At 40.8% G+C, this 22,284-nt stretch overlaps 1 protein-coding gene across 1 annotated transcript in view; it reads right to left on the bottom strand.

Annotated features, from left to right (window-relative positions):
• Nucleotides 1-9,338, bottom strand: part of slc38a5b (solute carrier family 38 member 5b) — an 85,756-nt gene extending 76,418 nt beyond the window's left edge. The window contains exon 1 of the mRNA XM_034084783.2: nucleotides 8,931-9,338. The gene's annotated coding sequence lies outside the window, so the exon portion shown is untranslated. The remainder of the gene's footprint in view (nucleotides 1-8,930) is intronic.
• Nucleotides 9,339-22,284: the final 12,946 nt, after the last annotated feature.

The raw sequence follows: 22,284 nt of genomic DNA, 5'->3' as shown, positions 1-22,284 counted from the left end.
AAAAACTGAATGAATGATTTAACATATCTCTACGGAAAGAGGACAAGCTAACAACTTTTAAAATGTTAGGGCAAGACTCTTGTAGCTGCTACCACATCAACACTCAAAATAAATGTCACTTCTACAGCAGCAAATATATGTTTGTATACAATACATTATGGTAAATATGCACACATATATAAACATAGGCTTTTTTGTCCGGTTCCAAATATGAGGTAGAGCTCTGGGAACCGGATTTAGATCCGGTTCCCCTCCATTGATTTTTCAGAATGTCAGTGACGACAGCAGAAACATCTCAGCTCTGACAGCTTTACAACACAGTTACACATATTTTTTGTTCTGAAAATGTACAGAACCATGATGCCAAAACTGATCCCATATATACTGACATATATTGTTTAAAATAAAACACCTATCCATATCATGGTTTTATGTCAGTATTGTGCCTATACAGTAGCTCTTCCATACGAAAAAATGGTATTGCTGCAACTTTACGTCTTAAAAGTAAAGAAGTGTTTGGCAGTGTCTCTGGTCTGTAGCGATGCTGTGAGAGTAAAGCAGCTGAACAAGGTTAGAGTATCAAAGTCAGAGCTACTCTGTCTTCATTTAACAGCATACAATAAATGCAGAAAAAGCAGGAAAAAGTCAACTTGGCTACAGTCAACTTGGCTACATTCAACCATGTCATCAATGTCAAAGTACCCATCTGAACCCACTGAGAGTGTTGTATATAGGACAGCAGTTAACACATAGTGGTGGGAAAGCTACCAATCCTTCACACTGGAAGGAGTTAAACTACAGCAAAGCTACTTTGTATTTGTATATATATTATATATATATCCTAAATATATGCTAAGGTCCCGCTACTGACACGATAGCAGTCATTTTGTGCGCATGTGTGTAATTAAACCCATGATATCAAAATCTCACTACAGCCAGGTACCCAAAGTTGGCAACCTTGCCCACACCCCAATAATATTTGTATTGCAGATCTACATGAATCACACAAACGACCTATTTTGTATTCAAAAGGTGCCAAGTTTGCATCCCTGCTTGTTATCCTTTTCATTACAGAGCTGGGAAAATGGTGTATTGATTAGATTCTGATCCATGCAAGTCCTATTTTAACTGACTTTAGTTTGAATGGTAATGATAATTTGATTTCAACCCATAAGTAATTATTTAAATTAACTCAACATTTCACATGATGGATTAGTGTTCCACATTTATCCCACTGATTTGTTTTATGATTGAGCCAATGGTAAAGAGAGACATTGATGACCCTGTGTCCCTTTTGTTGGTACGTGGTTCCACGTTGTCTATGGCCTCGGACGGCTTCACTAAAAGTCACCCAGTTCTGCCCTGCTACAAGTCCGGCTGAGTGCAGTCACATAGATGCTATGGCTGCTCTACATGACATTAATGGTCTGGTCCGAGAATGGACACCATTTCCTGCTCCCAGAGAGAATGACATTCCTCAAACTGAACTTTACAAGCCGTTGATACTGTCTCACATGGGCCTGCTCCCTCCCACCGAGCCATGAACTGAAAGCTTGACGTCTGCTCTGAACACTTGGAAGCCTCCCGGTCACACCAGCACCAAACCCTTGGGTCAGTCAGATGAGACTAACGGCTTCACTTAGGGCATAAGGGTCAGAAATATGACTCTCGTTACCACAGAGTGGGTTGTTTAAGGCTATTCATACTGCTATGCAGAGGCCCTACTATGTTTTGGTATAGGCCTGATGTCAGGGGCCTCTTACTGTCTACGTCAACATGTATTCACATTATATAGACCATGTTTCCACCTGGTGAAACTAGAGGCTGCACGGAACTTAGGCTAAAAAATACAACCATTCTGTTCTGCTCTAACGATTCAATTTATAGATTCTATATCAAAATAGTTCATTTTTATTGTTTCCAATGATAACGTCACCTTAAGTGGAGGAATGCAAACCTGTTTTCAAATGTAAGGTTTTGAATTTGTTTGACATTTCTCAGTAATGACACCCTCAGACATCCACTATCATTCATGCTATTCCTTCGGTGGTAACTCAGATGTTAAGGGGGATGAAGCTTTTCCTCCCAAATCGGCTATGCTTTGTTTTTTCAACAAAGGTGTGCATTTCCTGCATAATATATGTTTCTCACAATTGTTTTTGTTAGTTGCGCACAGCTGATACTGAGTTTTCTCGAGTGATGGATTATGACCTCTACCATGCTTACATGGACTCGTATGTTTTATTTCATATCTAATGGAAGTAAGAGAGAATAGAGAGAGATGTGAAAGAGATGGGAGATGAGGATGAGAGAGGGATGTGGAAGAAAGAATCGAGAGATGAGGATAAGAGAGGGATAGGAAAGAGAGAAGAGTTATTTGCAAGTTGCGTGCTGATACTGAGTTTTCTCGCTTAATAGCTTATAGACGATACCATGTTTAAATAGACTCCTACGTTGTTATTACATTATGTGACGTAAGAAAAGGGAGGGGAGAGTCAATTATATTTGAGTAATTGATCTCATATTGAAACATTCATTTCTCAAACCTATGTTTTATGGAAGAGGAAATGTACTTCTGATAAACTAATCTTTTATCAAACGGTAAATGGTGAATTAAAATAACATTTAGAATCATTGAGAAAGGGTTATATCCACAGGGACTAGCTCACCTTTAACTTAAAATAACATGTCTCTGCTTTGGACTGATGAGTACATGATTCTTGCATGTTAAATGACTAACACAAACCTTACATGTATGCATGTGCATGTGTCAGGAAGGCTCCCAAATAATTCTGAGGGGCCTATCCTATTTTTGTAATTGAATGATAATGTGCTAATCCATTACCTTGAGTTGTCTGCACTCAGGAAAACATCTCTATCAAGTGTTAACCCAATAACTAGGACAGCTCTGAAGGTCAAGGGTCAGAGAGAGAGGGTCACACCCTCTGGCTGCAGAGAGCACCCCCAGCAACGGGCAAGGAGGCACGAGGTCTTTCGAGATGAGAGGATTCTAATCTTCAACTTTCTGATGGGATGGGATGCTTCTTCATCTTTCTGCTCAGACAACTCTGCAGGACGAGCGATGGCTTCAGAGGCTCCATGTTTCTTGGAGGGGCAGATTTCTTCCTAACATCTCCCATCACGGGGCGGGGCATCTGGATGTGCCACTTGGAATAGGCTCTGCTCTCAATCAGATAGCAGAAGGAATGCAGGCAGATGAGCCTCTGGTTCACTGGGAGATCATAAAGTGCTCACTGAATGAGCCACAAAAGCAGAGCAATTTGGGGGTTGAAATACGGCGCTCTGATGAAGAAGAGTTTTGAGCCAATCAGCACCTCAGGGCTAATCTACAGTATCAGGATGCCTTCACACACCAGACATTCTGTGTCATAAAGAGAGGAGGAGAACGATTCAGGAGGACACGTTCTTCTAGCTCTTGTACAAAGATAACATTTGAATTGAATGACCAGATGATTACAGATGTACAATTAATGATTGTTTTTATATTTCCGATGAACAGATATGTGTTAAATAGTGGTGACAAATATATTTTGTCAGATCAGATTACACTTTCACACTAAACAAAATAAATTAATTGATATTTTCAGATTTATAAGGTATTTAACAATAAGATATTTCTAATAAATTACCTGCCTGACGGTTTCAAACGATTGATGTTTTTAAAACTAATATATGTGAAGAAATACATTAACCTAGCTTTTGAATACAGATTCCAGTTAGCTCTAGCTAATAGACTAATTGTTCGGCTAAACTCTACAAATCCAACATGTTCACCTCAACCACATGCTATCTTTGTTGATTGAAGCCTTGGTAACAGTTGTTCCCTGGTTTGGCTCCAGAACAGTGGACTCCGTTGAGGTTAAAATACATGACTGTACGCAGCCAATACCCTTAGGCAAGCCCCCTACACAGTTGACACTCTGAATAAAGAACAGGTGTTTTGATTTTTCCTTTCCAAGTTTTACAAAAGTCTTTCAATATTTGTCTAACTTTTCCTTTTCAGATTTTGAACAAATGTATTTGAATGAAATATATGTACTACTAAGTGCCTTACTCTTGAATAAAGCGTAATGAACTAAACGTGGAGTAATGTTAAAGATTGAGGACACTGTAACTTTACAGATTACAGATTGATCGATTCATCACTGTGAATGTATACCTTAACTGGGAATTTTAGCTGGATCTCTCATGATTCTGATTTTATACCTCAATTGGATTTCTTATAATCCTAAATTCTAATTGTGTTTTAATTAGGGCTGTCAGTCGATTAAAATATTTAATCGCGATTAATCGCATGATTGTCCATAGTTAATCGCGATTAATCGCAAATGAATCACACATTTTGTATCTGTTCTAAATGTACCTTAGAGGAATATTTTTAAAGTTTTTAATACTCTTATCAACATATGAGTGGACAAATATCCTTCATGCTAATGTTTATTATCATTTGAACAATGACAAATATTCTCATGAATATTAAACACAACAACCTCTGAACATTACAAATATTCGCCTCAATTCAACCTGGAACCTCTCATACAATACAAATGGTGTGTGTGTGTGTGTGTGTGTGTGTGTGTGTGTGTGTGTGTGTGTGTGTGTGTGTGTGTGTGTGTGTGTGTGTGTGTGTGTGTGTGTGTGTGTGTGTGTGTGTGTGTGTGTGTGTGTGTGTGTGTGTGTGTTGGATCGTTGGAGCTGCCTGGACGCTGTAATCATGTTGCTGCAATCATGAGTGTGCTGACTTCTCCTACAATGTCCCGCTGTCTGCTTCCTGCATCAAGTCAAGTGCTCGGTGCAGTTGTGGCGAAATGTCGCTCCTCTGTTTTCATTTAAACGGCTCCTTATATCCGTTAGCGCAGCTAGCTAGCACCAGATGCTAACAACAACAATGCACGTAAGGTCTCTCTCTCGCTCGCTCAGGCCACACATACACACACCCTCCCAGTCCTCCAGATGGCCAGTCGGTGCCTGCCGGTGAGCGTGGAAGTGTGGTCTGCCACAAGCGGGCGGCAGGAGCGGGGCTGTCAGCAGATGGTATTTTAAACTCGATGCGCTCTGAAACTACGGGGCGGCCGAGGAAAAAAAATACACATGCGTTAATCGCGTTAAAATAATTAGTGGCGTTGTTATTTTTTTTTTGCGTTAACGCGTTATTAACGCGTTAACTTGACAGCCCTAGTTTTAATAAGTAATTGCCTTAAACTAAATCTTTAAACTGCAAGCTGGATTTGATTTTATAGTTTGATAAGTGAGATCAGCTAATGGTTACATGTTAAAACATATTATTTTAAAGAAGGTGTTTTTCTATTATGCGTCTGTGTTTTATGTGTGTTCATTATTGTGCTTTTGACAACAGACGATTCAAACACTGATGAGAGATGATTTTTCTATTATGGTTGTTTGTATCAATCATTGTGGTTGAATGTTTCAATCTTATTCTACTTTATGATGTAATTGATGCACGGTGGGGCCACACTCATATCTGAAGATGCCTATTGATTTAAGTATTGACCAAATTATTATTAGACTAATGTTTTCAGGTTATCAAAGATGATAAAAGAGTGGACTGAGAGGGATTAATTTTGTCTTTACTCTTAAGTGTCAAAGAATAATTCTCCTTACTCATAAGATATTTTACCTTTCGGCCTGTGTCTTAAGGAAGGGGAACGGTCAGCTGTGGCTGACCTTACCAAATGTAATGACCGGTCAACTCTCGGTCACAAGGGCCCTAGAGTCAGATAAAGATAATTCATTACTTCCAGATGGTCACGTACACCTTCCCCCAATATGTGGGATGACTCTGAGTGAAGCTAATTAAAGGTCTGCCAAGATGAGAAGAGAGTCAGAATTGACATGGCAACCCACCGGAGCAGTCAGAATATTTGACTGTGTGACTTGTGATGTGAATTTCTCCGGCCGATTACTTGTATTAAATCTCAGTGTTTGACATTCAGAACTCCTGCTCGTCCCGTGTCTCTCTGAGTCCTGACTCTCCATTGCAACAGAAGGTTCCCTTACACTACTTATAACCATAGCTACTAGAAAAAAGTAAATTAAAACTACAGTACATTGTTAAAAAAAACCTGAACTGTATCTGATCTGTATGTTTTGCTCGCCCTTAACATCTGACTTTACAGCTAGGATAAAAAATGGGTAAAAAAAACAAAACACATTCATTTCCTTTTATGGTCTCAATGTTTGTAGTTTCAATAGTAAACAAAAACGGATTTGGCTCTTTAAATGACTATATAAATGTGGTTGAACTACTGCAAAATGCTGCTAGACGTTGAACTTAAGAGACTCACACTGTAAACACACATTTGTCACCATTGTATCTTTTAAAGCCAATGTATCTACCCTAATAGAACATGCATAGTTCCACACACACAGGGACCAGAAGGCTGCACCATCAGTCAGCTGTGGGGGGGGGGGGGGGGGGTGATGAGTGATTATTCACTCCTGAGAGAAATGTGTGTCTGTGCTCCACAGCTTCTGTCTGCTGTGTGATGCGAGGTTACAGCGGGTTTATTATCAGAGCTCTGTACTGAACCCAGCGGCTCATTGGGAGATGAGACCAGTGAAGCTGACCCCCCAGCTGAAGGAGGCTGAACACCGTAGAGATTCTGAGGATTATTTGTATGCTTGTCAATGTCAGTGACACCTTTCACACACTCACAGTCATTTCATGCATGTCTCTAACTTATCCATAACATTTTCTATATCTATCTGTCTTTCTGTATGTCTGTGTGTGTGTGTGTGTGTGTGTGTGTGTGTGTGTGTGTGTGTGTGTGTGCGTGCGTGCGTGCGTGCGTGCGTGCGTGCGTGCGTGCGTGCGTGCGTGCGTGCGTGTGTGTGTGTGTGTGTGTGTGTGTCTCTGTCTGTCTGTCTGTCTGTCTGTCTGTCTGTCTGCCCTGTAACAGAGTGTTTTTCGACCCCAGTGAAGGCGACGTGGCTCTGCAGATAAGCGTCTGGCCAGCAGCCAGGTCTGGACGTCCCAGTTGTGGATATCTGTTCCCTGTAGGCGTCACGAGCGACAGACAGTGATAGCAGCTGAGAATGACCCCCCCTGCTGTTAACAGCATTCCAACTATCTGTTCTTCTACGCACGTTAGACATTTTTACCACACTTATCTCTTTACCAAAGCATTTGACTGACTTTACACTATTATACTGCACTATTTCTCTGTGATTGACATTGCATTATTTCTCTATGTTTTATTCCCCATGTTTTTATGTTTAATAATTATAGCCCACTTTATGCTTTGCTCTTGCTGCTTGTTTTACACTGCTTTTATGTCTTATTTCTTATTGATGTAAAGCACTTTGAACTGCAATCCCCTGTATGAAAGGTGCTATACAAATAAAGTTATTATTATTATTATTATTATGTGTAAATAATAAAAGCATATAAATAGTGACAGATGACCATATTTAAGTTCCCTGTGGCTGGCTGCTCCCCAGCAACTGCGATCCAGATACACACACCCAGCCTATCCACCAATCAGATTCAAGAGTTTCTTGCCACCACTTTTGGCGAAAGACACATTTGCAACTGTAAACACAAAGTTTTATCTTCGAGGTTAGACGCTGTACCATGTGCTTTAATAGGTAATTGGGATTTAAAGGTGTGTGCACTACTTTATTAACTACATTATTTACTAATTAAGAAGGACCATGCCAAAACTGTGAAAATTATTTTAAATGTCCAACTTAAGCTACAGGATGTTATCAAATCTAGCCAGCAATAAAACCAGCATGAACAATACAATAATAATGGCTGTGTCTAAAGTAAAAAAACAAACATTTACCAATACCTAAAGCTCATAGTTCATGTTATGTTTGTTTCATCTGTACACAACTAGAAGTAGCCCACTGTTCCTGCAACCCTATTCCTCTATGATAATTCTTATTCTCATTTTTTTTCTATAGGATAAACTTATTGATTGGAAGTCAAAGTTGTTTTGACAAGATCCAAAGATTTAAGCCAACAGAATGACATATGTCAGCATGTATCAGTGAATAGAACACAGGCAGTGTTTTCCCAGACAGCCACAGTGAGGTAAGAGGGAAGGGAAAGTGTACAATGTGTGCCTGATGTATTCCCCGCCCCTTTTTCCAAGCATGGATAGTGTATATTTGCAGCTTACATACCGTCCCCCTCCTCCTGTGTTTTTATCTTGGGTTTATTCCTTTGTTTTTTTATGTGAAGTAATTCTATTGTTCTTCATTCCATTACATTTTTATAATAACCTACAGAATGACATCATGAACCAGCTGAGGCTCATGTTATCCCCAGAACTGTAAAACTGTGTTTTGCACTTGTTTTGGTATTTAGTTTTGATCAATTTTTTTGTTACATTATCAGATGTTGACAAAAACATGTCATCAGAGCATTAAAGCGCTTTGCCAGAATCTTTTTCTCTTCACTTGTGTCTTCCTCCCAAATATTTCATTTTATTCATCAAGAGTGATGTGAATTCTTAAACTGAAAAATGTCCGACAATAAAATGATAACAATAATAGCCACAATAGAAACCAGCTGACCTCACCTTCACGCAAACCATGGTAATTTGACAGTCACCTTCAACCGTAGTAACAGTGTTAAAAACATTCATTATTTGGAAAATAATTTATAACAAACAAAAGATTAGAACAATAATTGAAATGATAGGAATGTACAATCTCAAGAACCATTGGTCATTATGAATATTTCTAGAGAGTTTGAAACTTTGAGTTAAGTTTCTTAGAACGAGCTGGAAGAGTTCCACATCTGGAGCATAGCTGCATACAGCTACTTTAAGGAGTCTGATTTACCTTTAGAGTCTAACACTCTGAGCCCTGGCTTTAACAGAGCTCTTCTGCAGGGCTCCTGAAATAACCAAACACGTGGCAGAGCAGCTCCAACTCACCCCAAAGAATGGAGAGATTCACCGCTGCTCCAGAAGCAGGCCTGGCTCGGTGTCCGGAGCAGACGCAGTGTCTGTGAAATACTGCGTTCAGAGGAGTAGTTTGGGCAGGACTGGAGTGTCCGCAGAGAAGCACAAAGCGCCTCAGGAGAGGTCGGGGAGAGGGGAGCAAATGTGTGAGCAGGGAGGGCTGCTGAAAATGTTGGTTTCAAGTTTCTTGTGATGTCATATGTAGAAGCACTCCTCTTCATTTCCAAGAAGAAAAAAAGTGAGGTATTTCTCAGGGCTCGGGTGATGGATTGCTCTGTGGAGAATTCACTGGACTGTATGGTCCGCTCATACACTCTGGGCCTCTTCAACTGTTTCCATGTTTCAACTCTCTCCACTGAGTTGTGGCAACAGCAGGAATATGGGGAGGAGATCAGCAGTTACATAAGCCTGCTGCTGCTGGGTGGTGTGTGTGTGTGTGTGTGTGTGTGTGTGTGTGTGTGTGTGTGTGTGTGTGTGTGTGTGTGTGTGTGCGTGCGTGCGTGCGTGCGTGCGTGCGTGCGTGCGTGCGTGCGTGCGTGCGTGCGTGCGCGTGCGTTCCAACATTTTGAATGATTTTTCAACACGTACACATTTTCTTGAGAGTTTTTGCTGGAAAGGAGATGTTGGTACACAAATACGTTAGTAGGCAGTAACGGGTTAAACAGTAGGGTTATAAATGGGAAACTGTATTTGCAAGGGATTTAATAATGAATAGCATTTTTAAATGCAGAAATTAAAAAGTATGTATATACTTCAATATATACAAATAAAATGTTTGCTCAGGACTTTGAGTAGTATGCTACCGGTGAATCAATATATTTGTAGGACAAGTTTGGGACTGCAAATGTACGGAATATCCTGACTCCTGTACGACAGCGCAGCGGGAACTCAAATAAGAATATTAACCTACAAACTTCTCGAGTGTACAACCGGGTCCACGGTGTTTCTAACCATCACACGTTCTTAGAATAGAAAGGTAACAAACACACAGAGACATACTCAACTTCCAAATGTATTGAATTCAACTTCAATGCAAAATGAAACGTAGGTTACTGTAATTGATTTGTTAAGCCAAGACAACAAGTTTTAATAAAGTTTTCTTCAGCATTTTAAATTAAGTACAGGAAATGAGGCTTTGTAGGTGTGTTAACCCCCCTTCTACTGTTGCTCACAAAATCCCCCTCTTTACATTTGAGGACCACACTCATCTGCATTTTGCTGTTATTTAACTCATTTTTTATGCATAAAGGTAACAATATGCATCGTTACATATGTATACATCTTTGTCATGAGAACACAGGTTGGCATCGATTTGTTTTAATAATTGTTTATTCATTTTAAAAATCTGATATAAAGTCGTTGATAGCCTAGCCCCAACTCTCAAATAAGGTAATAATTAAGTGTGTGAGCCAAATTAGTATTGATTCTGAAAATATGTTTAAAGAAGTGATCACCCCTTTACACCAAGGGACATTATCCCTGGACATCTGCTGCCTGGAAGACCACCTTCAGCTCTGAAGGACCCTCACTGCACAAGGCCTCCAGCATTAACCAGAGATGGTCTCAATAGTACAAAGCCAGGCAAAACTACACTGAGAAAACTCAAACATTGACTTTAATGAAAGCTTATGTCAACACATTTCACATAACTGTATTAGGTTATTGTGTATATTAAGTTGAACATAATATTTTGTATAAACGTAATAACATAATACAGTTATGTCAAATCTGTTGACATGATACATTTAAAAAAGTCAAAGTTTCAGTGTTTTCAGTGTACCTTTATGAGCCTCACTGCCAGCCAAGGCCCAGAGTGAGACAAGGAATTCTTTGTTGAAGCAGGATTCTCTGATCATTGCCTGAGTGTACAAACGACAGTCCAAGACAGGCGGCTGGCAACTGGTCGCTTATGACAGCTTGTAGGCCCTAAGATCAAATACTTAGACAGCTAAACAGCCCAATGAGTTATAGTAGGGGCCATCAAACATTTCTCAAGTTACATTGGAGGGCACAAGATTTTCTAACAGCTGGTTACGTTTCCCAACAGCCAACGCATTAGGGACGTGGTTGTGACAAATGCCTGCATCGCAACATGAAGTCTAATAAGCAGGAAAAGTGAAATTGCTCTTTGGGTACAGACTTGGTGGCCAATCAGAACTGTTGATCTGCAGGGTCACCGCTGGACCCTGCCACATGGACCATTTCACTGCCCGGACCCTCCCAATACTGATACTTTGAAGACTTTGTCTGTCAAACCCAAGCCCGAATTAACGACCGGGCCGCCTGGGCTGTGGCACAGGGGCCTCGTGGCCCAGGGGCCTCGAATTCCCCCTAGGAGCGAGAGACATCCAATCATCCCATTTATTTATTTTTTAAATTATTATTATTATGATTTTGGTGGGGATTGAAAATTGAGTGTGTGAACAAATCAAGTTATACCTACTTAATTTAGTGGGAATGCTGTTAACAGAATTCCAACTATCTGTTCTTCTACGCACAAAATTCTTTATTCTTATAATTCCGCCCGTTATTTTGCCGGCCTTCTCCTCCCATGTTGAACATCGCAGAAACTCCGTTCAAACATCAAAACGTTCAGCTCGGTCGGGAATCGATGGCTATTACTTTTATCATTCATAACGGCCCGTCTACACTACGGGCATCAACAAATCTTGAAACTGGGCGTGTCTGAGGCTTGGCGATTTCTCGCGCCCAAGGCGACCAACAACCAATCAGGAATCTCCCGCCCGCACCCGGCATACAAAGCAATAGCAATGTTAAAACTAAGTAAACTGGATATAAACTCCCCAAACAGGCGAAAACCTACCAGTTTCACCCACTGTCTCTGCCACCTCCCTCCATGCATGGTTCCTCCAGTTTGTATCCCGGTAAATAGTTCTGGTCGTAAAGAACCGGGTTATTTGCTACCATAATTTCTCGTTTGGAATATGAGGAAATGTCTGGCTCTCCCAGCTTGCACACGGTTTGATTGGCTAGCGCTTGTACTGGCGGGATTTGCATAAATGGGATTTGATTGGCTGATGCCAGCTTCGAAAGCATCAAGAGCATCAAAAGTTGAACATTGCTCAACTTTTGATGCAGTTCGGCGAAGATTCAAAATCTTCTACATCACCCCATTCAAATGAATGGGCGAAGCGTTGAAAGCATTTTTCGATGCCTAGAGTATAGACGGGGCATAACTTTCATAATTCCAGAGATACATCCCATAATTCATCACATTTTTAACCATTGAAGTCAATGGAGAAATTCTTCAGACTTCAACAAATCTTTATGCGACTTCAACTGCTAACTGTTCCTTCATACTTTCACTCAGAAACTTCATTCTAACGTTAAAATGTTACACATCTTCCTGACATTATTCGTGTAACACAACTTTTAAATCTGATTCTTACTTTTAGAGATATTAAATATTGTTCAGACCTTGGTACAGAGGCTTTCTTCAGATTTTAACATTAACTAGAGTGTGTGATGTCACAGCTAGAGGGTAGGAAATCTTGAAATGTACCTTCATATTTTTTTTTAAACTACCATAATTCCCAAACCCTACATTCCTGAGACACAACTTTTCATGACAAACGTAGGAAAACATCTCGTAGCTTGAAAAATGACAAATAATTAGGCAAAAAATAATTAAACAAAATGCCTCTTGAGGGCTTGAAGGGACAAAAACTTTCAACATGTCTCCATTAAAACCCATTGTAATTTCAGACTGATATTTCCTCACAGCAGCAGCCGCACACCTTTAGTTAATCTGCCAAAAAGGCCACATTATTAACCCGAAAGTACACAAAAAGCACACTTCAGATACTCAAGGTCCTTGACATGCTTCACGTTTTGAAATTTCACCGATATCTGTTACGGTTCTTCAACAAAACGTTCACATCAGTGGCTATCAAGCTAGCTAACAAGCTAGTAGGCTGGTCATCCGGCTCCCACTCTGCACCAGGCTGTCAGCCCCTCCTACGATTATCCTCCGGAAACCACTGGAATTATTCTCCTGATATGCTGTGGATTATCCTTCTGATTTTATCTGGACTCACACCGCTCCTTCTTCCACGGTCATCCGGCTCCTGGTCCAGGGCCGGACTGGGACAATAAGTCAGGCCGGGAATTATACACCCAGCCAGGCCACTACCAGTTTTTTGTGCCATTTTGCTGGATTTATTTGTCAATATTTACAGCATTGCTGCCCGTAGTGATAGCCCTCTAAATCTACTACCCAAAAATAAACATATGGACATGGGTTACTATTTTTAAAAATGTGCAAATCTATTTAGGAACCTATGTGAACATATTTTAAGTGGGGGTGGACCTCAAATCTTATAGGGGGGTCCGGGGGCATGCTCCCCCTGTAAGATTTGTTTTTAAATGTTGGACTTAAATGCATCAATCTGGTACACTTTGAGGGGAAAATAAAGAGACTACACCCATATGAAACATAACTGTATACATTTAAATAATCATAAAATCATAAGAACATGGCCATAACCAATAACATACCATATCCAGGCCCGGACTGGCCATCGGGAGGACCGGGAGGTTTCCCGATGGCCTGGCCTGCTAAGTGGCCTGCTGGTCTGAGGATTTTTTTTTTATACATATGTATTGTGAACGCAATGCTGCGCAAATGTGGGTCTGACTCTGCCTCACAGAGGGTGACTGGCTGTCTACATGATGTGGCCTGCCGACATGGCCACTTTCATACAGATCATACTAATACCCTCGATTGGTCTCTGTGTGTCAATCAAGCTCGGGAGGGTGTGTGTTATGTGTGGCTCGAGCGAGTGAGATAAAGCACGCGCACCGGTTACGTGTATTGTTGTTGTTAGCATCTGGTGCTAGCTAGCTGCGCTAACGGATATAAGGAGCTGTTTCAACAACAAGGTGGGGGAGAGTCCTCTCCAGTCAGACTGAGAGACTGATAACTACAGCTCAGGTGAAGTAAAGGCTGTCAGCCCCTCCTACGATTGAGTGTTTAGATAGTTAACTTAGTCTAAGTTCTCTGTGGGTCTCAAACGGTTTGGTCACCATTTATGTAAACACATATTTCCATTTGACACATCAACTCTCAGACACACACACACACACACACACACACACACACACACACACACACACACACACACACACACACACACACACACACACACACACACACACACACACACACACACACACACACACACACACACACACACACACACACACACACACACACACACACACACACACACACACACACACACACACCTACTGTTAGTCCAACAACACCCTTTGCTGGCGGCATATCCATTACAACAGACACATATACACTCCCTAACCCTAACCCTACTGTTTATTTGTAGATATCTCCTAAAGCCTACAAATAAAGTGTGAAATGTAGGCCTGTTACATTTATTATTGAGCAATATATATTATACACACTGTTCTGCTTTCTGCACTGACCTCAGCAGCTGTTCTCACTGTAACATCACCTAACATCCAGGGGACATGTGATTAGTGAGTAAACATACGGGAAAGGGCAGAAAGTCTGATGCACATTTGATCATCTCTAATAACTTATAATCACAACGGGAACAGTTTGCAGAGCTGTGCTTCGTTGACAGAAGTCCAGCCATGCGTCACACCTCTTTTAAACATCACTGTTGACTGAAATCGTCTCAGGAGAATACTTCAGTGTACCCTCGGTTATAGCTCCTCTAGAGAAACTCCTCTCTCCTCTCTCCTCTAAATCAGTGTATCCTCGGTTACGGCTCCTCCAGACAGGATAATCGATCCTCGACGAGCCTTTAGAGACATTTGTTTTCCTTCGAGACGGCGCGCCGACATCCGTTTCCGGGTCGCTGCCGGAGGACCTGGGAGTGTGGGACGCAAAAATTATAGAAATGAGAAACGGCTCATTTCCCAGGAATCGCGCACGTCTGCTTTACGCCGGGACGACCGGCTGCCCTCCCCGACAGGCGCACGGACGCGAGGGCAAAATGTTACATTCTGGATTGGATGGGTGAAAAATGTCAAACTTGCTCTCTAGCGCCACCTATGAAAATTCAGTTGTTCGAACAAATTTACAAAGTCCCAGCGTAACTCTGACGGACCCTGCCCCCCAGAAAGTCGGCCATTTTGAAAAACACCTCCTCGTGAAAAGATCGGAAAAATTCCAGTCCAGGACAAGTTAAGCCCATATCCAATATCATGTTAAATTGCGAATAAAATAGTTGCTAGCTCAATCGGGGCGAACGTAACCTAACAGAGAATGTACCATTTTTGACGATTTACATGTCTCAAATGACTCCAAACTATAGTTTTCCAGATATTCACGGAACGCTGTATACACATTGCTATTATGATGGCACACAAATGTACCAATAATAGCTCTGCTTATTAATTTCCCACATGAACCATAAACACCCAATACATATAAAAGTCCTAAACAATGTATGGTGAAATGTTTTCCATCTTTGTTTTTCTATCTACGACTACAAACAGTCTTTCCACTACAAGCAGAACAGTAACACATCTTTCTATGCAATACAATAGAACACATAATTTAAACAAGCAGGATGTAAACAGAGGAGAACAGCCTGTCTGATTTAGTGTCATGTGATTATCCTGTAATGAGTAACATACACGGTGTTGATCGACTATATAAACAGTTCATTTATTGTCTCGATACATGTGTTGTGTAAGACATTTGAATCAATTTGATACGTCAATATTAAATGTACCTTTTATTTTGAAAAACTTTATTGTGAATGACAAACCGGATGTCACATTTCCGGTATTGCCGGTTTAGGGAGAGACTTAATTCAGGTAGCTTGCCTTGGCTGTGTGTGTGCACGGAGGTTTTGTCGTCAATTAAACTACCCACTTCTCGGTACATAGAAACCCTGCTCCACTTTGTCAAACGTGAGTAAGCAATTCGTGTGTTATACTGAAATGTGTTGACGTTGTATGCTTTTCATTGGAACACGCGGTGGGTGTATGCAGTGCTAATGCTAATACCTAGCGCCACTTGTTTTGATGTACGTTTTTGTTGGTAACCTCGCTAGTTTGTATCTTTTAGTGTTGAGGTGGGCACCGTTAGATTCTGTGTCTTTACGGTCATAAACAATGTGTTGGATGTGGAGCTAGGATAAGTAATAAAGGAGCTAGGAGTGATTTTCGGTGCAGTAATAGGTTAGCATTTTTCGCTCGGGGCTAATTCAGAGGCTCACTGTTAGCATTGTGTGTTTTTTGTGAAAAAATAAATGAAAAAGATCAGTTAAATTAGTTTGTTTCCCGTTCTATGGATATAAAATATTCATAGTTTATTAAATATTAAGGTTCCTTAGACGTTGTTTAAGCATCACGCTAGCAGGCTTTGCATTTAGGTGATACTTTAGGCTTGATGTGCTGCGGTGATATACAAATTCTTTTTTGCATAATTTGCACACAACCGTGCTCTTGTCGACGCTTCCATCCGTCCGTTTTTTTAAAACAAAATTTCCCATCCACAGGGCCGACCAAAGCGGTCTCATCAGCTTGTTCGTTCATGTTTGACTATTGTTCACCGTGGTTTGTTGTTGTTTGAAGTCCCATGCTGAAGTCATGAACGTTAGTTGGTGCTCCAGTATAATCGGTATGCCTGAAACTCATCCAGTGAGAAACGTTCCGCTGTGCAAAAATAAGTGCGATTAAAGTGCGATTAAAATGCGTTAATTTTTTTAACGCGTTCATTTTTGTGTAATTAATTAATCTTAATTAACGCGTTAAAGTCCCGGCCCTAGTAACAAATTAAAAAAAGATTAGTTCATCCGCTCTTGAGTTATAAATTGGTGGTGTTTTTGGCGCCCCCTATAGTTCAAAATGAAAATGCTTTGGTGTGCCTATTCCCCAAGACATACTGAACGTTTCCACCAAAATCTGTGATGTTTGGATACATTGTTGCTGAATTATGAGCCTTTCTTTCTAAGCCCCGCCTTTTTGCGAGTACGTTTTAATTCATGGCGGAAATATATATCGTTTGAACATGCTCATCTCCTAGGGTGATGTGTCTGACCCTCCACCGATGCTGTATACGAAGTTTGGTGTTCATAAACTGAAAATTGAAATTTAAGTGAATATTTAACTGTTTATGTACATTATACCAATTAAAAAAAATATATGTAGGCGGAGCTTAGGGTGCCCATGGGGTTATTTGTAGAACAGGTCCTCCCGGATATGTTGGGGAAATTATACAACTTTTTCAGCATCCTAAAGGCCTGAAAATAAGCATTGCAATATGGAATAATAAGAATAATTCCACCAATAACAATAGGTATCCTTGCACTTCGTGCTGGGACGCCGTTGGGTCCTAGCACTCTCGTGCTCGGGCCCTAATAATAATAATAATTCCACGAATAACAATAGGTATCCTTGCACTTCGTGCTAGGACGCCGTTGGGTCCTAGCACATCGTGCTCGGGCCCTAATAAGAATTCCACGAATAACAATAGGTATCCTTGCACTTCGTGCTAGGACGCCGTTGGGTCCTAGCACTCTCGTGCTCGGGCCCTAATAATTCCACCAATAACAATAGGTTCCTCGCACTTCGTGCTAGGACGCCGTTGGGTCCTAGCACTCTCGTGCTCGGGCCCTAATAATTCCACCAATAACAATAGGTTCCTCGCACTTCGTGCTAGGACGCCGTTGGGTCCTAGCACTCTCGTGCTCGGGCCCTAATAATTTCTCAAACGTTCGCGTCCCGGACTCCCAGGTCTTCCGGCAGCGACCGGGAAACGTATGTGGGCTCGCCGCCTCGAAGGAAAACACATTTCTGTAAAGGCTCGTCGACGATCGGCTGTCTGGAGGAGCTTTAACCTGTTAAACCCCGAGCCTGTTTTTCAGGTTTCAGGCTTGAAAATGACATTCCCAGAACAAATGACTATAACTTCACTTCTAAAAGGTTTATATGAATAATTGTTTTTATCAAAGCAAGGTTACATCTGTGAGTTGGATGTAGAAGTGTCAGAATCAATATAGATTGTTCTGTGTCAGAGTAAATTCAGATGGAACATAGCAAAAAAATGTAAATTCCTGTCTCCGCCTAAAGAAAACCCATTGCTTATAGTGAAGACCAACCTTGAATGATGGGTTAGTAGCCTAAAAGATTTAAGATTCAGGCAAAACAAGTGACATTTGACCTTTTTAGAGAGGTTTATGAAAATAAAGTCCAGGCGGAATAAGCTTTGGGCACATTTGGGCACATTTGGTTCCATCAGTGCCATTTGACCTTTTTCAGTTACCAGACTATAAAAATCATTGTATTACATTGAATCATCACTATAGGTATTCATTCATTCAAAAATATATATTTGTTTTTTTAAATAAATTTGTTTTTAATATATTTGTGTGTGTGTGTGTGTGAGTGTGTGTACTAGGTGTGTGTAAGTGTAGGTGTTTGAGTATGTGTAGGTGTGTATGTGTAAGTGTAGCTGTGTGGGTATGTGTGGATGTGTAAACGTAGCTGTGTGTGTATGTAACTGTACCAACGCACTATACAATAAACTACACTGTAGGTCATTGTGTGTAAGTGTACTTCCACAATAAAAAAAACGGAAACATAAGTGACATTTGACTCCAACTGGGGCAGATTTATTTCAAACAGTTTACCAACACAATATAGGCATGTAAAAACAATTTTTTTACCAACGTACTATACAATAAAACCACACTGTAGGTTTGTAAAAACAACAAATATTTTACCAACACACTATAGGCATGTAAAAACAAACATTTTACCAACGTACTATACAATAAAATCACACTAGGTATATAAAAACAACAAGTACTTTTTTTTAAATAAACACTCGCTAAACGTTATACCTACCTGAACTTTATACCTACCTGAATGTTCCAGTATTTAGGTCGTGCCACTCCCTGAAACAGTTCTTTTTGACAGTGAAGCACAGAGGGACCTGGCACTTCCTGCAGTACACAGGTGTCTTCACCCTTTTGAGTCCAGCATCTAGGCACCTCCTGCAGTTCTTCCTGACCTTGGTGGCATCTTCCCCATAATACTCGGGCATGCATGTGAGTGGTGGAGGAGGGGGTGGTGGAGGTGCAGGGCCTTCAGCAGGGCCTTCAGCAAACTCCAACAATTCTGCAGCAAGCTGCTCCCTGAAAGTCTTCTGGGTGTGTGGCTTTGTCCTGCTGGGGTCACACCCCATCTAACAAATGTGGAAAAACAAAGAGATTAGATTAATTCACTGGCTTATACTTATAGGATAATATTGGACTATAAATGAATAATATTACACCAAATAAATAAGTAAACACATATTATATATATATATATATATATATTCATTCACTGGCCATTCATTTAGAAAATGTAACTCCAAAAATACAAGTAACACTATTTAGCATTTTGCCTAATCATTCCTGTAGCTTCTTGGCTAAGCTAGCACTGTGACGCAGTTCCACCAAACACATAAGTAATATATAAAAACAGAGAGATTACATACCTTTCCCGTGGTGGAAGGTCAACATCCGAGTAACTACTGTCCGGATCCAGGTCTGGCTGGAGGAGATCTTCATCATCCGACGAAGAGTCATCTGGTATGATCATAGCCCCGCTATCGTCAGCTAGCATCTCTAGCACCTGCTCGCCTCGGTGGTGAAGCTCTCCCTTCTGGCTGCGTAATGCGTAATGGAGCCGGAGCAGGCATAGTTTATACTACGCAGGATCATATATTTGGAACCCATTGGTCGATTTGGGTGATTGACACCTTTTCTGAACCGTTAGAGCCAATAGAATCGAGTGACAGTTAGTAAGTCGCACTAAACACTTACATCAAGTAGAGATAGGTTTGCGTAAACAGCACGTGAGACAGCATTAGCTCTGGACTGCAAATCTTTATACCTACTCTGCTGCCATGAATGTAATGATAGATTATCAGGAACAATTCTAAAGTGACTAAGAGACATTGGATTAACCTTAAGCAGCGTTTTTATTCCCTTGAGCTTTGATCACAAAACAGCAACGGTAAGACATAATTATTGTTATGGTTTTGAAAACTGTTGTTTTTTTTCTTCTCTGTTCTGGCTGATAGCTCAGTGAGTTTGTGTCCTACAGTGATGATACTTATAACACAAATAATCTGTGGAGTATCAGCTTTCAGATGATATGTAGTTTGTGAAGAAAATATTAAGTTTTAAAGATCGTTTTTGCTAGTTAGCACCGGAAGTAGCATCTGCCCGTTTTAGCTAAGGGCTAATGCTAACGCTTCTTGTGAGACTTTTGTTTTGTTTCGGTAAAAATGGTTCTTATCGTCAGTTAGCTGAGATTCTTCTCGTTAATCTGGTATAACACATTGATAGGTGTCGTGTCGTGAAAAAAAAAACAGGGTCCCCGCCGGCGGGGACCTTCGGGCTTAACAGGTTAACCGTGGCGTGCGGTGCAGTGGGTTGTGCAGACGTTCTGCCCTTGACTGTTTGTATACTCAATAAACGCATCTCCTCTGGATATTAGGCCATTGTATGTTCCATACCAGTGGAGTTTGCTTTTTGTTGTTGTGTTTATTGATCAAAAAGCAAACCTTCAATACAGCTGTTATGTGGTCAAAGTAAGTAAAGTAATAATTGAAGCTGTGTATTGGTTAATATTAGCGTATGACTTAAAATGAAAACACAACAGCATTTCACAAAATGCCACAGCATTTCACAAAACGCTACAGCCTTTCAGAAAAAACCGCAGCATTTCAGAAAACGCCACAGCGTTTCACAAAACGCCACAGTATTTCACAAAACACAACAGCATTTCACAAAACGCCACAGCATTTCAGAAAAAACCACAGCATTTCACATTGGACGGAAAGGGTATTCCTTTAGGGAGAACACTTCTTGTTTATGATTGGACAGAGCCAGCCAGACAGCACTGCTGTGATTGGTTGTTTTTGCTGCCAGTGAAGAAATGACGCTTCGTGATTGGTCAACGTCCGACAGCGCAATATGTCCCAACCGGTCCCTCCCAACACATCAGCCGTTAGCACACACTCAGAGCTCACAGCTCCTCATATCTGTTCAGAAACTGGACAAAAGTTAAATATGTACAAACCACAGACTGTCTATGTCATGGCGAATACAGTCGCTGCTTTATTTATGTCTGTATGACGTTGTTGTGAGTGTGGACGGAGCAGCTACAGGTTAGTTTAGCCTGATGGATCCGATTCCATTCTGAAAACACGCATTTTAAAAGCTTTTTGCCTGCCGTCTTGTCTGCAGACTTGTCAAAGCATTAATTCATGGTTTTTACTAACCGTTATCAGTATGTAGTTACTTCGGCATCTCTTTGAAACGTGTATTACAATTAAATCACGGTCAAATATGTTCATTTTGTTTTAGTTGGTATCTCCCATAGGATTTACATGGAGATACTTCCCGCCCCCTCTCCAGCACATCTTCTTTGAATGACAGGAGCAAACACAGCTGACAGCCGCGGTGAAACTCGAGCGATTAGAGCGATGCGAATATTGGGTGGTCTACCATAGTATTTACATGGAGATAAGCCCCTTAAAAACCATGAATTAATAAAGCATTAATTCTGTGTTTACTCCTGTCATTCAAACAAGACGCTGGAGAGGGGGCGGGGCGTATCTCCATGTAAATCGGAATCGGATCGATCAGGCTAAACTAACCTGTAGCTGCTCCGTCCACACTCACAACAACATCATACAGACATAAATAAAGCAGCGACTGTATTCGCCATGACATAGACAGTCTGTGTTTTGCATATCTTTAACTTTTGGCCAGTTTCTGAACAGATATGAGAAACTGTGAGCTCTGAGTGTGTGCTAACAGCTAACGGCTGATGTGTTGGGCCAATCACAAAGTCATTTCTTGATTGGCAGCAAAAACAACCAATCATAGCAGTGATTCTCTGGCTGGCTCTGTCCAATCACAAACAATAAGTGTTCTCCCTAAGGAAGTGTTTCCATTAATTAGCACTTCTTTATTAAATATTATGAATATGTCTTTATTATCAGGCTATGTTCCACAATCATTCAAAGTAGCAGTGATAAAACCGCTTCTTAAAAAGCACAACCTCGATCCAGAGGTTTTAGCCAACTATAGACCTATTTCTAATCTTCCGTTCCTCTCAAAAATTCTTGAGAAAGCGGTCGCAAAACAGTTGTGTGATTACTTAAAAAACAATGATTTATTTGAAGATTTTCAGTCTGGCTTTAGAACACATCATAGCACAGAGACAGCTCTGGTTAAAGTCACAAATGATATTCTAATAGCCTCAGACAAGGGACTTGTCTCTATTCTTGTTTTGCTCGATCTTAGTG

This window comes from Pseudochaenichthys georgianus, chromosome 6 (genome assembly GCF_902827115.2).
Source record: "Pseudochaenichthys georgianus chromosome 6, fPseGeo1.2, whole genome shotgun sequence".
Lineage (NCBI taxonomy): Eukaryota > Metazoa > Chordata > Actinopteri > Perciformes > Channichthyidae > Pseudochaenichthys > Pseudochaenichthys georgianus.
This window is presented reverse-complemented; position numbering and strand designations above follow the sequence as displayed.